General features: G+C 38.0%; 1 long non-coding RNA gene across 1 annotated transcript in view; it reads right to left on the minus strand.

The window, feature by feature from the left end:
- Nucleotides 1–2,700: 2,700 nt before the first annotated feature.
- Nucleotides 2,701–18,455, minus strand: part of LOC146396049 (uncharacterized) — a 72,579-nt gene continuing 56,824 nt past the window's right edge. The window contains exon 4 of the long non-coding RNA XR_014829410.1: nt 2,701–6,217. This is a non-coding gene — a long non-coding RNA (uncharacterized LOC146396049). The remainder of the gene's footprint in view (nt 6,218–18,455) is intronic.

An 18,455-nucleotide genomic window follows, 5' to 3' on the forward strand; every position in this document is an offset into this window, starting at 1 on the left:
ATATTTCATCCTAAATGAAATACAAAGCTTGAGAGCCTGATGAGCCAGAGTGGTCTGTCAGGTCAGATGGTACATGATGTTCTCTTTCCCTAGAGATCAGACTGACTGGCTTCCTTCTTCTTCCACCCTTCCTCTCTCTCTCACTTTAAGTCTGTGACTGGCATATGAATCCATGATCATTTAAGAGACAAAGTCCGTGCTTTATAATCACTTATTGCTAGAGTTTTCAATCCACTCTGAGGATTAAGTTAAAAGAGTTCAGTCTTCCTCCTCAACTCCATGTGTCTAAATCCTATCCTGCCTTCAGTTTCCTCTCAAATGGAACTATCAGCCATAAGTTACCCTTTACCACCTACATCCCCTTCCTCTGAACAACCAGGATCATTAGGTACATTACTCTTGTACCATCATCCCCTTTGTGTTTTGTTCTCTAGTTTTTAATCTCATTTCTAATACCAGGCAGTGAGCGCTTTGCACAAGATTCATCTTCATGCCCTCACAATACATACCATATTGCATTCTGCATTGTAGGTGCTTAAAAACCCCCTCTAGAGGGTTACATATATTCAAAAACTAAATATAGAAAAGCAACATGTAACTTTTTTGATAGACTACATCTTTAGTCCAAAATTTTGCTCATTCCTAAGAGTTCTTGAATGAAAATCACCAGGTGAAAAAGACCTCTTACAATGGATGTGTGGTCATTTCAACAAATTTCTAGCTCTTTGGATTTACTTTCTGGATCTCTGAGCCAATGAGCAGGGAAAGAAAGATATGTAATTAAAACCGGGAGTGTTCAGCTTAGTGTTAGATGCATTCTGCTAGAAATCCATACTTTTGGAGGGTTGTTTCTTGGCACATGATGAGAATAATGTTTAATTATAAATTCTTTAAAGTCACTCACTCCCAACAGAACTTCAGTTATCCCTTTATTTTGCAGAGACTAATGTTTCAGTTAACAGATCAAACTTAGTATTACGCCTTACCAGATAAACTTTAAACTTTTCATTAAAGATAAATTTGCACATTATTATCCTGCTGTGGCTAAAGATTTTGCTAATCCAGGAATGAGAAGCACATTGTATCATTGCATAGTTAGTTCTGGTGAACAAGGCTAAGGTTTAGTGTTCAAGTATCATGAACTCTGGTGCCTTGTTTTCTAGATTCACATCCTGTTCTTCAGTCTCCTAGTTGTAATCTTTGTAATCTAGTTAGCCTCTCTGTCTCAATTTCCTCATGTTGAAAGTAGAGATAATCATTGCCTGTTGACCTGCAATGAAGATTAAGTGAGTTTATGTAGCTAAAGCTCTTGAAACAGTGCCTGGAATATGGTAAACACCATGTGAGTTATTGTTAAGGGTACAAGGATAAATAGAACTTGAATCCCTTCTCTTCAAATCCAAAGAGTGATTCAGATGAAAATGAATCTCCTTTTTCTGACATCTGAACAGAGCCACCCCTAAGGAGACCTGAAAGCTATTTCAGCCAATGGAAGTGTTATTACTGGTATCTCTCTATACTTATTAATTCTTTACATATCGTCTCTGTCCCTGTCCAGAGTGCTATGCTCCCCACAGGGTCAAATTTCAGAGAGAGCAGAATCACAGCATCATATTACTAACTATAACAACATTATCACCTCCCCGATCTCTGATGACACCCATTCAAAGATGAAAAGTGAAATTGTATCTATTTCTTGATCAGTAATACCCACATAGCTTAAGTGGAATTAGCAGGAATCTCAACCATGCACTCTATGTGTTTGGCATATAAAGAGAAGCAAATTAATGATGATATTAACTAACTTTAAAAGGATTAAATAGGAGTTCCCATTGTGGCTCAGTATCCATGAGGATGTGGGTTTGATCCCTGGCCTCACTCAGTGGGTTAAGGATCCAGCATGTGCTAATTGTACATTGCTACAGTGTACATCACAGATGCAGCCCAGATCTGGTGTTGCTGTGGGTGTGGCATAGGCCAGCAGCTACACCTCTGATTTGACCCCTGGCCTGGGAACTTCCATATGCCACAGGTGAAGCCCTAACAACAACAAAAAAATTAAAGAAAAGAAAGAAGTTTTAGTCTAAGAGTTGGAGATTGAGACAACACATCGCAACTGAGGTGTCTATCTTGCCTCATTAAGCACAGGAGATAAAGAGGGCCTATTATTCCTTGGAGCAACTAGTTTCCAAAGACTCACTGCCAGTATTTCTCAACTGCTTGGCATGCTTCTACAAAGTGCCAATTCCTAGGGTAGAACCTAGCATCTCCATTTCAAACATGTTCCAACCAGGTGATTCTAATGCCTCCAGCTCTCCTTCTGTGAACTCTTTTGTCAGAGTGATGTATAGGACACAAGGCATTGGTTGCAGAAATTTGGGACGAGAACTGGCCTTAGACGTTATCTAGGGTGGCTCTCCTTCACACACAGGACAAGGTAATCCCTAGATATCAAACGACTGGCTCAGAGTCACTCAGATTGGATATGTTAGCACTTCTGAGGGGTTCCAAGAGCTAAGGAATTTTTCACCCACAAAATGTGCTTAAACTGCAAAGTATATGTTTTGCTAACACACATTACTAAAAATATCAAGGCAAGACAATAATATTCTGTTTTAAAAGACTGCCATTGCCATATATATATATATATATATAGTTCAGACCTCCCATAACTATTGTATCTTGGGAGTTTGCTTTCTATTTTTTTTAAATCAACATTATTTTATTCTTTCTCTTAGTTTCCTATGTCATGATTTCAGGAAGACCTCAGGTGGACAGTTCAGGATTAGGGCCTGCTTTTAAAAAATACCTTTACTCACATATCATAAAATTAACTCACTTAAAGTGCTCAATTCAGTAGTTTTGCGTGTATCCATAAAGTTGTGCTATAATCACAATCTAAGTTTATGACATTTTCATCATCTCAAAAGGGAGCTCCTTATCTGTTGAGTCATACTCCATTCTTTCCAACCTTTCCCACGCCCTTAATCCTACCACCACTGTGTTCTAGGAAGCCACTGATCCACTTCCTGTTTCTATAGATTTGCCTATTTTGGGCATGTCATATGAATGGATTCATACAATATGTGACCTTTTGTGACTGGCTTCTTTCATTTAGCATAATGTTTTCAAGGTTTATCAATGTTGTAGATGTATCAGTACTTCATTTTTACTGCTGATTAATATTCCATTGATACACCACATTAACAAAAGGTAAGTCAAAAACCACCTGATCATCTCAATAGATGCAGAAAAGGCATTTAACAAAGTCCAACATCCATTCATGATAAAAACTCTTACCAAAGTGGGTATAGAGGGAACATTCCTTAACATAATCAAAGCCATTTACAACAAACCCACAGCAAATATAATACTCAATGCAGAAAAGCTGAAAGCCTTCCCACTAAAATCTGGAACAAGACAGGGATACCCACTCTCACCACTGTTATTCAACATAGTATTGGAAGTCCTAGACACAGCAATCAGACAAACAAAGTAAATAAAAGGCATTCAAATAGAAAGAGAAGAGGTGAAACTGTCACTGTATGCAGATGACATGATATTATATCTAGAAAACCCTAAGAACACAACCCAAAAACTACTTGAACTGATCAACAAATTCAGCAAAGTAGCAGGATATAAGATGAACATTCAGAAATCAGTCAGATTTCTGTATACTAACAATGAAATATTAGAAAAGGAATACAAATATATAATATCCTTTAAAATTGCACCCCAAAAAATCAAATACCTGTGTATACATCTGACCAAAGTGAAAGACTTATATATGCTGAGAACATTAATCAAGGAAACTAAAGTGGATTCAAAGAAATGGAAAGATATTCCATGCTCCTGGGTTAGAAAAAATAATATTGTAAAAATGGCCACACTACCCAAAGCAATCTACAGATTCAATGCAATCCCTATCAAATGACCCATGACATTTTTCACAGAACTAAAAGAAACAATCCAAAAATTTATAGGTAACCACAAAAGACCCAGAATTGCCAAAGCAATACTGAAGAACAAAAACCAAGCAGGAGGCATAACTCTCCCAGACTTCAGGCACTATTACAAAGCCACAGTCATAAAGACAGTGTGATATTGGTACCAAGACAGACAGACAGATGAATGGAACAGAATAAAGAATGGAGAAATAAACCCAGACACCTATGGTCAATTAATCTTTGACAAAGGAGGCAAGAACATAAAATGGGAAAAAGACAGTCTTTTCAGCAAGCATTGCTGGGAAAACTGGACAGCTACATGCAAATCAGTGAAACCAGAACCCATGCACCATGCACAAAAATAAATTAAAAATGGCTTAAGGACTTAAATATAAGACAAGAGACCATCAAACTCCTGGAAGAGAATATAGGCAAAACTTTCTCTGATATCAACCTTACAAATGTTTTCTCAGGACAGTCTCCCAGAGCAACAGAAATAAAAGCAAAAATAAACCAATGGGACCTCATCAAACTGACAAGCTTTTGCAGAACAAAGGAAACCAAAAAGAAAACAAAAAGACAACTTACAGAATGGGAGAAAATAGTTTCAAATGATACAACTGACAAGGGCTTAATCTCTAAAATACGCAAGCAACTTATACAACCCAACAGCAAAAAAGCCAACAACCCAAGGAAAAATGGGCAAAAGAACTGAATAGACAATTATCCAAGGAAGATGTACAGATGGCCAACAAGCATATGAAAAAATGCTCAACATCACTGATTATTAGAGAAATGCAAATCAAAACCACCATGAGTTACCTCCTCACACCAGTCAGATTGGCCATCATTAACAAGTCTACAAATAACAATTGCTGGAGGAGTTGTGGAGAAAAGGGAACCCTCCTGCACTGTTGGGATTATAAGCTGGTACAACCACTATGGAGATCAGTATGGAGGTACCTTAGAAAACTATACGTAGAACTACCATATGACCCAACAACCCCACTCTTGGACATACATCCGGACAAAACTTTCCTTGAAAAAGACACATGAACCTGCACGTTCACTGCAGCACTATTCACAATAGCCAAGACTTGGAAACAACCCAAATATCCTTCGACAGATGACTGGATTAGGAAGATATGGTATATATACACAATGGAATATGACTCAGCCATAAAAAAGAATGAAATAATGCCATTTGCAGCAATATGGATGGAACTAGAGACTCTCATCCTGAGTGAAGTAAGTCAGAAAGAGAAAGACAAATACCATGTGATATCACTTATATCTGGTATCTAACATACAGTATAAAGGAACCTTTCCACAGAAAAGAAAATCATGGACTTGGAGAATAGATGTGTGGTTGCCTAGGGGGAGGGGGAGGGAGTGGGATGGATTGGGAGCTTGGGGTTAATGGATGCAAACTTTTGCTTTTGGAATGAATTAGCAATGAGATCCCGCTGTTTAGCACTGAGAACTATGTCTAATCACTTATGACGGAGCATGATAACAGGAGAAAAAAGAATGTATACACGTCTGTGTAACTGGGTCACTATGCTGTACAGTAGAAAAAAATTGTATTGTGGAAATAACAATAAAAAAATAAATAAATGTTGCTCCATAAAAAAAGAATAATATTCCATTGTATGGATACACTGTATTTTGTTTATTTGCCCAACATTTGATGAACATTTGTGTTGTATCCACCTTTGGGCTATTTTGAATAATGCTACTATAAACAGTCAGGAAAAAGTATTTATTTAAACACACGTTTTCATTCTTTTGGGTATATACATAAGAATGTAACTACCAAGTTATATGGCAACTATATGTTTGATATTTTGAGGAACTCAACTCAAATAGAGTTGAGTTGGAAATAGAACTGCCAGACTATTTCCTAAAGGATTGCACTTAGTATTCCCATCAGTAACTTATAAGACTTCCAATTACTCTTCATTCTCACCAACAGTTATTATTGTCCATCTTTTTTTATTACATCCATCTGTGCTGTTTTGTTAGGGCTGCTAAAACAAAGTACCATAAACTGAGTGGTTTAAACAACAGAAATTTATTGTCTCACAGTTCTGGTGGCTAGAAGTCCAAGATCAAGGTGTCTGCAGGACCATATTCCCTTTGAAGATTATATGGTATTATCTGTTCCACGTTTTTCTTCTAGCTTCTGATAATTCCTTGACTTGTGACAGCATAACTCCAGTCTTCACATGGTGTTCTCCCTGTGTGCAGTATGTGTCCAAATCTGCCTCCTGTGTAATGGACATCAACTACATTGGATTAGGAGACCTTATTCTAGTGTGACCTCGTTTTACCTAATTATATCTATGATGACTATTTTCAAGTAAGATCACATTCTGGGGTTAGAAGTTTAGCATATGAATTTTGGAGGATACAATTCCACCCATGACATCATACTAGTGGGTCTAAAAGGGTATTTCATTGTGATTTTGATTTGTATTTCTTATGACTAATAATGTTGAACATCTTTTCATGTGCTTATTGATCATTTGTGTATCTTCATTGGAGAAATGTCTATTCAAGTGCTTTGTTTAAAATTTGATTATTTGTCTTCTTACTGTTTAGTTTTAGGAGTTCTTTATGTTTTCTGGATACAATACCCTTATCAGGTATATGATTTGCAAATATTTTCTCCCATATTGTAGATTGTCTTTTCACTTAGTTGATAGAATCTTTTCATGCACCAAAGATTTTAGTTTTGATGAGATACAATTTATTTATTTTATGTTTTGCTGCTTGTGCTTTTGGAGTCATATATAAGAAATCAGTGCCAGGAGTTCCCATTGTGGCTCAGTGGGTGAAGGACCTGATGTTGTCTCTGTGAGGATGTAGGTTCAATCCCTGGCCTGGCTCAGTGGGTTAAGGATCCAGCATTGCCTTAAGCTGCAGCATAGGTCACAGAAGATATGGCTAAGATCCAGTGTTGCTGTGGCTGTGGCATAGGCAGCAGCTGCAGCTGCAGCTCCAATTCGACCCCTGGCCTAGGAACTTCCATATGCTACAGGTACAGCTATAAAAAGAAAAAGAAATCATAAGGGTGCTAAGATTTGCTTCTGTGCTTTTCCTAAGAATTTTATAGTTTTAGTAATTTTACTTGTCCATTTGGAGCTAATTTTGGTATATGGTATGAGGTAGGAATTCAACTTCTTCTTTTACTTGTGGATATCCAGTTGTCCCAGCAAAGTCTGTTGAAAAGATTATTCTTTCCCCATTGAATTGTCTTGGTATGCTTGTCAAAAATAAACTGACCACAATTAAAGTTTAATTTTTGGGCTCTCAAGTCTATTCCAATGATCTGTATTTCTGATTTAATGCCACACTGTCATGATTACTGTAGCTCTGTAGCATTTACATAAATTTTACCTCAATAAAATTTTTTTAAATGATACTCTTTTAATGGATTATATAGAATCTTTTTTTTTTTTTTTTTTTTTTTTAGGGCTGCACCTGCATCATATAGAAGTTCCCAGGCTAGGAGTTGAGTTGGAGCTGCAGCTGCTGGCCTATACCACAGCCACAGCAATGGTGGATCTCAGCTATATCTGAAACCTACACTGCAATGCCGGAAATGCCGGATCTTTAACCAACTGAGTGAGACTGGGGATCAAACCCACATCCTCATGGATACTAGTCAGATTTGTTACTGCTGAGCCACAACGGGAACTCCAGGATCTTCTCTATTTAAGACCATGTGATCTACAAATAGAGATAGTTTTACTTCTTCCTTTCCAATGTGGGTGTCTCTTTTTTCTTTCTCTTACCTAATTGCTTTGTCTAGAACCAGCAGTGACAATGACAGATCCTTAACCTGCTGAGCCACAAGGGAACTCCCATAGGTTTTTTGTTTGTTTGTTTGTTTGCTTGCTTTTTTTAGGGCCACACCCATGGCATATGGACGTTCCCAGGCTAGTGGTTGAATTGGAGCTGTAGCTGCTGGCCTACACCACAGCCACAGCAAAGTAAGATCTGAGCCGCATCTGTGACCTACGCTACAGTTCACAGCAACCTGGATCCTCAACCCACTGACTTAGGCCAGGGATCAAACCTACAACCTCATGTTCAAATTCAGTCAAGGATTAGTATTTTAGAAATTCTCTTTCATATCACCCTTGAGAAGGTACAAACTTGGGTAGGTATACAGTCTTCCAGACTAACAAGGATGTTATTTTATTTTCAATTCTGGCTTCATGAGAGTTGCCCCTGTCCAGTCAATGTTTATGTAGAAGCTGTGCTTAAATCCTTTGTACCAGTGATGCTTCTGCTCTGTGTTGATGGATCTCTGTGTGACTTGGAAATGCTTTCAATTCTGCTCCATATCCTGCTCTGGTTGCTCCTGAATGGGGGCGGCTTAGCACATTTATACACTCTTGATCTCTGATGTTTCCTGTAATCCGAGGGGGGCTGTTCTTGGCTGTCTCTTTTCCTGTTTCTCTCTGTTAAGTACCTAGCTGTTCTGGCATTTTGCTTATTGATACTAGTGTCATGGAGCTAACAGCCCCCTCTTAATTGTTCTCCAACAAAATCTTCCCTGCTTTGAACAATACCCTTAAGCATGGAATGTCCACAGTCTGTTAAAAATAAATCAGTCCCCTCAGGCAGAGGCATGGACTTCTTTGTCCTTATGGCCTGCTTCTCTCCCGAACACAATCTCTAAAAAACTCAGCAGGGACTAGGGGCAGGGACGTAGCCTGCTTTTTCCAGAATGACACTCTAGTAATACATGTGGTTGCTGGGAGTGGAGGATAGTAAGCTGATCTTCTCATGTGAAACCTCTGCACTATCAGCGAGCTCTGGAAGGAGTAATCAAGGCCCCAGTATTTTGGGCTTGCTAAAGCTGGAGTAGATCTTCTTCCCTATAGGGGCTGAGTAGGTGAAGAAATTCTCAGTCCTTTCAGGTGCACCTGTCCAAAATAGAACCTCTAAGACACAGGACTGAGGGTATGAGAAATGCTGGTGGCTTGCCTCTGTTAGGGTGAAATTGCAGCTCTAGACTATGAGATGTGGGGAGAAGGAGTGACCACCTTTTTGTCCACACCATCCAGGAGTAGCTCACCTAGAGAAGAGTTTCCATAACATGGAGCCAGGGCAGAGGAAGGAGCATATCATGCTTCAAATGATACAGACTCTCACATTCATACTGAGATTTAGTAGATTTTCCTGAATGAACGTTTCTCCATTTTTTTTTTTTCTATGCACTTAGGACAATTTCCAGAGCTATTAGATAATTTAAAAAAATAATTTCACTAGTTACATAGTCATTTTGCTAAGGAAGAATTTGCCAAACTCCTTACTCTGGAAGTCTCACCCTATAATGCTTTTATTTTAATTTTTTAAAATTTAATTTAATTTAATTTTATTTTATTTTATTTTGCTTTTTAGGGCCACACCCATGGTATATGGAAGTTCCCAGGCCAGGGGTCGAACTGGAGCTACAAGCTACCACCCTATACCACAGCCACAGAAAAGGCAGATCTGGGCTGCGTCTACAGCCTACACCACAGCTCACGGCAATGCTGGATCCTTAACCCACTGAGCAAGGCCAGGGATTGAACCTGCAGTCAGATTCATTTCTGCTGTGACACAATGGGAACTCCCCTAATGCTTTTAAAGAAGTACTTTTCATAACCATTGGCCTGGGAAGTTTCTCATATACTCCTCTGACAACATTCATTAACTATAGATCTTATAACATTTCAGGCAAAGAAAAACAAACTGCTCATTTAGGAGAGGGTAGTGCTGGCTGAGATCTGGAGTGGGTCATGGCCCCAGGGATGAGTCAGGCACCAGGAGGAAGAATCCATCTGCAAACAACTGAATAACTATCTGAGCAGGTAGAGCATGATGTGCAGAGTATAGGGAAAAGCAACAAGAGGTAACCCAAGGTAGGGTTAAGCATCAGAGTGGTCCCAAGAAATACATGACTGAATGTAAGATTAAGTAATTTGTGAATATCCAGAAGGAAAACATTATTATGTAGCAGCAATACCCACAGGAATAAGGAGGCAAGATCACATTTAAAAAAAAAAATTAAGTTGAGGCACATTGTATTGGGAAAAAGGCAGAAGCACAGCTTTTAGAATTATAAAATCAGGTAAGCAGCAAAGTTAGTATTCTCTGCATTAGAAGTCATCACAGTTTTTCAGTCTAAGCTTTAATTACTCCCAAAGCCATAGAAGGTGCTGAGTCCCTGGGTGTGCATTAAGTCACCTGTGGAGGTTTTTTTTAAAAATCCCAATCACAAACCAGTCACTTCAGAAACTCTAAAGTAGAGCTCAGGAATGAGTAGTTTTTACAGTTCTTTGCATGATTCCAATGCACAGCCTATTTAAGAACCACTATGATATATGGGTACGGAGGGGGCTTATGTTGGAGGGGCAGGGAGACAGACATATTGTGTGTGTTTTTTTCTTTTTGAAAATCTCACTGAAGGATTCTCCTTTAAATGTCTAGGCTTAGATGAGTAAATTTCTGTACATGTGCCATTCTTCCAAATTGATTACCTAATAACAGGACATACTCCTCTTGTTTTGAATGTCTTTCCATTAGAAAATAGGCTGTAATAACTAATACTGTAATTAGGATCTACACATTTTATTGACACATCTATTATATGGATATACAGCAGGAATCCCAGAGGAATTCAAGCATAACATGGGCATAGCTATTAAATTGGTGAGGAAGGCCTAAAAGTTGTCTTTACATACATGTTAATATAAATATCCCTTGAAAATCAATTAAAAATTGAAAACCCCAATGTAAATGTTCAAATTAGTTGAACAGGCAAACCAGAGAAAAATTAACAATATGCAATGTTCACTAAAATTTTAAAAATTTCAAATGAAAACAAGAATGCAGAATAATTTAAGTCTCTTTGATTGGCAAGATAAAAAAGACTGACAATACGGATATAATCTAGTGAAGATGAGAGAAAATAGCTAGCCCTATTTACAGCCAACAGAGGGTCTCAGACCCTTCAACCTATCCTCCACACTAATACAAACTCTAAAGGAATCATTCTCTTCTGAATCCATCAAAATTGTAACATCTTTTCACCATTGATTCGCCAATTCTTCTAAGAATTTCTCCTACAGTCAGAAGTTCTCCTGTTGAACTAATAGATGTGTGTACAAAGATGCTTACAACAGCATTGTTTATAGTCAGGCAACTATAAACAATATGGAAGTCCACTGAAAAGGATCTGGTTAATTAAGTTACAGCACATCCACCAGCAGATTACTACATGACCATGCAAATAAGAATAAGTAGATATTTAATTTGAAATAACTTTATAGAATATGGTCATTCTACTACGTAAAAAGTGTAAGTATATTTGTTCTCTGTGTTATCTTAATGGGTTTTTTTGTGTGTATTCATATATAGTCATTGCAAAAAGAGTAATGAGGAAAGAGGTGATTTCAACCCATTCAGCCCTGGTTAAAGCACTCGGATTTCTATCTGTTAAAGCTAAGAGTTGTTTCCTAACTTGCTGACATTTAGGCACAAGCAGCTCCTCTTCTTAAGACCTTAAAGTAAGATGGAAAGAAGTGTCTCTGCCTACTTTGCCACAGATCACAGCATAAGTTTGGCCTCCCAAGGGTAGAAAACTGTATTAGTCAGGGTTGTCCAGAGAAATAGTACCAATAACATATATAGATAGATAGATAGATAGATAGATAGATAGATAGATAGATAGATATCATAGAATTGGTTCATGCAGTTATGGAGGTGGAGAAGTCTCACAATCTGCTGTCTGCAAGCTAGAGAGTCAGGAAAGCTGGTGGTGTAACTCAGTCAAGTCCAAAAGCCCAAGAACCAGTAGCTCAGATGTCTGAGGGCAGGAGAAGATGGTTGTCCCGACTCAAAAAGAGACAGTGCAAACTTGTTCTTCCTCTGCTTTTCTGTTCTATTAGAGCTCTCAACATATTGGATGATGCCCTATATTAGCATGGGCAGATCCTTCTTCCACTGATCCAAATGCTATTCTCTTCCATATACACCTTCACAGACACATCCAGAAATGATCTTTTACTGGCTATTTGGGCATCCCTTAGCCTAGTCAGGTTGACTTACAAAATTAATCATCACAGAGACTCAGGTACTGACCAAAAGTGGTGGTGTGATGGGGAATCAGTGGGGGTGACAGACAGAAAGGCAGAATAACCTGGTAGAGAATGAGGCAAGACTGGCGGAAAGAGCAGTTCTGCTCAGCAGAGGGACAAAGCAGAGGGATGCCTTACAGCTGACTGGATACTCTATAGATTCCTAGGAATACTTTAGGGCAACTGTTTCAGAAATCTGAGGTCCTACATAGGCAAATGGGGTAAATTTGGGGTAATACGCTGTAAAAAAAAAGAATATACTTAAATGTTTTTGTTATATTAAAGTATATTGATTTATAATGTTGTACCATAAGTAGAATATACTTTTACTTTAACTCCATTTGCACACACTACAGGCTCACAAGACCTGAGGAAACTTAAGTTACAGATGACTAAGTAGTTAAATAAATAGATTTTTAAAAATCTATGTACCAGTCAACAAATTTATAATATAGTAATTTCCTTCTAATTAATAAAATACATTGTTATTTATAAAATACCAAAAACTATCAAAGTTATCAGTCTCCCTGAGTTTTTCCACACCCTTCTAACTTCCACCTCTGACTCCTGACCTACCACACAGACTCTCAAAGGCTGAAGTAATTTATAGATAAATTATGATATCAAACAATGCCAGGTCAACCCAGGAGCTAAACCTTAGTCTAGACTAATTCTACCTGTAGGGCTATGACTGCCTTCTTTTCAAAGAAACAAAAAGCAAGAATGATCTGCTTGCTCCACATTCCCTCCCAAGTATGTTTAAGGTTCCATCATCTAAACTACAGACGGAGCCAAGGGTTTCAACCACTATCGCCTTATAATTCGGTGCCTTACAAACCTTGATGATTTCAGGGTTGAGAGGGGAACACTGACTTCCCCTGCCTGTGCTTGGAAAGAGTAACTACCTCTGTGATCCAAGACAGAGATAAACCAAGTTCTCATTCTGGGAACTACTGCTTGCTCTTCGAGTAAAGACAGCTTGGCAGGGAAGAGACAGGGAAGACACAGATCTGTAAAAAAGAACCAAAGAAAGAAAGCAAGAGAACAAAAAGGAGATGTATACGGAATATTAAGATAGAAAAAGGGAAGATGAATGGTTGGGGGGAGGAGCCAAAAAAAGGAATATTAAAAAAAATGCAGTAGCAAAAAGTAAAATCTTCATGTTATACCAACAGATGGATATTATTCCCATTTCCAAACCCAATCATTTATAACTTCTCCCTTGGAGCTAATATTTAAGGTATAAACCCCATCCTGTATTTTTCAGTCTTTTTCTGAATTGTTTTAGTTCCTTAAATTACCTATATGACCTCAGGTTAGCACTTTAAATATACTTTTCATTATAGAAGTAGTATATGTGCCTGTTGGAAAATAATAAAATAGCAATAAGCAAAACAAAACACTATATTCTTACTACTACAGATCACACACTCCATAAGGTGTTCTGCCATATATTTCACATGCTAGAATGGCACATATTTCACGTTATTATTTAAAAAAAAATCAGCCCAGAGCTCCCATTGTAGTATAACAGGATCAGGAGCATATTGGGAGCACTGGGATGCAGGTTCGAGGCCCTGCCCGGCACAGTATGTTCAGGATCCAGCACTGTTGCAGCTGCAGCTTAGGTAGAGACTATGGCTTGGATCTGATCCCTGGCTCAAGAACTCCATATGCTATGGGGCAGCCAAAAAAAGAAAAAGAAAAACAAAAACAAAAACAAAAAACAAAAACATCAGTCCATTTGTTCTACTGATTGGGCCACTTTCTGGGTTGTCCTATTGCTCAGTTGATACCTTTTACCTTGTTTTCCTATTGTCTAAATTAACTGTTAGAGGAGTTCCCATCGTGGCTCAGCATAAACAAACCCAACTAGGAACCATGAGGTTGCGGGATCGATCCCTGGCTTCGCTCAGTGAGTTAAGGATCTGGCGTTGCCATGAGCTGTGGTGTAGGTGGCAGATGGTGGCTCAGATCTGGCGTTGTTGTGGCTGTGGTGTAGGCTGGCAGCTGCAGCTGCGATTAGACCCCTAGCCTGGTAATCTCAATATGCCACGAGTGTGGCCCTCAAAAGACCAAAAAAATAGAAATAAAATAAAATAAAGACAAAAATTAATTAATTAATTGTTAGAGGAAGTCACATATAAAAGTTGGTGTACTGTTTTAAAAAATTTTTATGGAGATAAAATTCACATAACAAAATTCACCATTTTAAACATTTTAAAGTGCACAATTCCATGGGTTTTAGTATATTCACAATGTTGTACAACTATCACCACTAATTACAGAATACTTCCATTACCCCAAAAAGAAACCACATATCTCCCAATATTGTCCTCCCCCAAAACCTTTGGCAACACTAACCTACTTTCTATTTCTATGAATTTGCCTGTTCTAAACATTTCACATAGACAGAATCATAGTGTATTGTGTTTTTGTGTGTTTCTGTATCTATCACTTTTCACATAGCTTAATGTTTTTTTGTCTTTTTTTCCTTTTGCTTTCCTTATTGAAATTTTTTTATTACTCAAATGAATTTATCACATCTGTAGCAATATAATGATCATAACAATCCGATTTCACAGGATTGCCATCCCGCAGCCCAAGCACATCCCCCCACCCCCAAATTGTCTCCTCCGGAGACCATAAGTTTTTCAGTGTCTGTGAGTCAGCATCTGTTCTGCAAAGAAGTTCAGTCTGTCCTTTTTCAGACTCCACATGTCAGTGGAAGCATTTGATGTTGGTGTCTCATTGTATGGCTGACTTCACTTAGCATGATAATTCCTAGGTCCATCCATGTTGCTAAAAATGCTGATATTTCACTCATTTTAATGGCTGAGTAATATTCCATTGTGTATATGGACCACATCTTCTGGATCCACTCCTCTGTCGATGGACATTTAGGTTGTTTCCATGTCTTGGCTATTGCAAATAGTGCTGCAGTGAACATCAGAGTACATGTGTCTTTGCGAGTTGTGGTTTTCTCTGGATAGATACCCGGGAGTGGGATTGCTGGATCAAATGGTAGTTCCATGTTTAGTTTTCTGAGGCATCTCCATACTGCTTTGCACAGTGGTTGCACCAATTTACAATCCCACCAAGAGTGTACTAGGGTTCCTTTTTCTCCACACCCTCTCCAGCACTTATTGTTTGTAGACTTTTGGATGATGGCCATTCTGGCTGGTGTAAGGTGGTATCTCAGAGTGGTTTTGATTTGCATGTCTCTAATAATGAGTGGTGTTGAACATCTTTTCATGTGTTTTTTGGCCATCTGTAGGTCTTCTTTGGAGAACTGTCTGTTTAGATCTTCTGCCCATTTGTTGATGGGGTTGTTTGTTTTTTTGGTATGGAGCTGCAGAAGGTGTTTATAAATTTTGGAGATGAATCCCTTGTCAGTTGATTCACTTGCAAAGATGTTCTCCCATTCTGTGGGTTGTCTTTTCGTTTTGTTTAGGGTTTCCTTTGCTGTGCAGAAACTTTGAAGTTTGATTAGGTCCCATTTGTTTATTTTTGTTTTTATTGTCCATACTCTGATAGGTGGATCTGAGAAGATGTTGCTGTCGTTTATGTCAGAGAGTGTTTGGCCTATGGTTTCCTCTAAGAGTTTGATAGTGTCTGGTCTCACATCTAGGTCTTTAATCCATTTGGAGTTTATTTTTGTGTATGGTGTTGGGGAGTGTTCTAATTTCATTCTTTTCCATGTGGCTGTCCAGTTTTCCCAGCACCACTTATTGAACAAGCTGTCCTTTCTACATTGTATATTCCTGCCTCCTTTGTCATAGATGAGTTGGCTGTAGGTGTGTGGGTTGAATTCTGGGCTTTCTATCCTGTTCCACTGATCTATATGTCTGCCTTTGTGCCAATACCATACAGTTTTGATGATTGTTGCTTTGTAGTATGGTCTGAAGTGTGGGAGCCTGATTCCTCCAGCTCCATTTTTCTTTTTCAGGATGTCTTTGGCTATTCTGAGCCTTTTGTGCTTCCAAACAAACTTTAAAATATTTTGTTCGAGTTCTGTGAAAAATGTCCTTGGTAATTCGATAGGGATTGAATTGAATCTGTAGATTGCCATAGGTAATATATTCATTTTGATAATATTAACTCTTCCAATCCACGAGCATGGTATGTCTTTCCATCTGTTTGTGTCATCTTTGATTTCTTTCATCAGTGGCTTATAGTTTTCAGAGTACAGGTCTTTTGTCTCTTTAGGTAGGTTTACTCCTAGATATTTTATTCTTTTGGATGCAATGGTAAATGGGATTGCTTCCCTAATTTCTCTTTCTGCTCTTTCATTGTTAGTGTATACAAATGCTGTCGATTTCTGTGTATTAATTTTGTTTGCTGCGACTTTGCTAAATTCACAGATGAGCTCTAACAGTTTTTTGGTAGAGTCTTTAGGATTCTCTAGGTGTAGTATTATGTCATCTGCAAATAGTGATAGTTTTACTTCTTCCTTTCCAATTTGGATTCCTTTTGTTTCTTTTACGTCACTGATCACCATGGCTAGGACTTCCAAAACTATGTTGAAGAGTAGTGGCGAGAGCGGACATCCTTGTCTTGTTCCTGATCTCGGCGGGAATTCTTTCAGCTTTTCACCATTGAGAATGATGTTCACTGTGGGTTTGTCATATATGGCCTTTATCACGTTGAGGTATGTTCCCGTTATGCCCACTTTCTGAAGGGTTTTTATCAGAAATGGGTGTTGGATTTTGTCAAAGGATTTTTCCACGTCTATTGAGGGGATCATATGGTATTTATTCTTCAGTTTGTTAATGTGGTGTATCACACTGATGGATTTGCGGATACTGAAGAACCCTTGCATCCCTGGGATAAATCCCACTTGATCATGATGTACAATCCTTTTAATGTATTGTTGGATGTGGTTTGCTAGTATTTTGCTGAGGATTTTTGCATCAATGTTCATCAGTGAAATTGGCCTGTAGTTTTCTTTTTTTGTGGTATCTTTGTCTGGTTTTATTATCAGGGTGATGGTGGCCTCATCGAATGAGATTGGGAGTGTCCCTTCCTCTACAACTTTTTGGAATAGTTTCAGAAGGAGAGGTGTTAGCTCTTCTTTAAATGTTTGATAGAATTTGCCTGTGAAGCCATCTGGTCCTGGACTTTTGTTTGTTGGAAGTGTTTTAATCACAGTTTCAATTTCAGTTCTTGTGACTGGTCCATTCATCTTTTCTATTTCATCTTGGTTTAGTCTTAGAAGATTGTGCTTTTCTAAGAATTTGTCCATTTCTTCTAGGTTTTCTGTTTTATTGGCATATAGTTGCATATAGTAGTCTCTTATGATCCTTGGTATTTCTGTGATGTCCATTGTTACTTCTCTTTTTTCATTTCTAATTTCATTGATTTGAGTCCTCTCTCTTTTTTGCTTGATAAGTCTGGCTAGGGGTTTATCAATTTCATTGATCTTTTCAAAGAACCAGCTTTTTGTTTCATTGATCTTTTCTATGGTTTTCTTTGTTTCTATTTCATTGATTTCTGCTCTGATCTTTACGATTTCTTTCCTTCTCCTAACTTTAGGTCTTGTCTGTTCTTCTCTCCTCGAGCTGCTTTAGATGTAAAGTTAGCTTGTTTATTTGAGCTTTTTGTTTCCTGAGGTGGGCTTGTATTGCTATAAACTTTCTTCTTAGAATGGCTTTTGCTGCATCCCATAGGGTCTGGCTGATCTGTCCATTACTGTAAGCGGGGTGTTAAAAGTCCCCCAATATTATTGTGCTATTGTTGATTTCTCCTTTTAAGGTTGTTAGCTGTTGCCTTATATATTGTGGTGAATCTATGTTGGTTGCGTAGATATTTAAAATTGTTATATCTTCATCTTGGAGTGATCCTTTGATCATTATGTAATGTCCTTCTTTGTCCCTTAAAATATTCTTCATTTTAAAGTCTATTTTGTATGATATGAGTATTGCTACTCCAGTTTTCTTTTGATCCCCGTTTGCATGGAATAGTTTCTTCCATCCTCTCACTTTTGTATGTGTCCCCAGAAGTGAAATGGGTCTCTTGAAGACAGCATATATATGGTTCTTGTTTTTGTATCCATTCAGCCAATCTGTCTTTTGATTGGGGCGTTTAGTCCATTAACATTTAAGGTAATTATTGATATGTATGTTCTTATTGCCATTTTATTAATTGCTTGGGATTTGTTTTTGTTGCTCTTTTTTCTTCCCTGCTTTCTGGTTCTCTCCTCTTCTGGTTTGATGACAATCTTTAGTGTTGTATTTGAGTTGATTTTACTTATTTGTTTGTGTATCAATTGTAGATTTTTTGTTTGCAGTTATTCTGAAGTTTTGATATAAGAATCTATATATACATGAGATTGTTTTAAGTTGTTGGTCTCTTAATTGCAAGTGCATCT

Source organism: Sus scrofa, chromosome 15 (assembly GCF_054392235.1).
Source record: "Sus scrofa isolate SSC_HxYL_T2T_F1_AM1 chromosome 15, Sscrofa_HxYL_maternal_Yorkshire_Landrace_v2.0, whole genome shotgun sequence".
Taxonomy (NCBI): Eukaryota; Metazoa; Chordata; class Mammalia; order Artiodactyla; family Suidae; genus Sus; species Sus scrofa.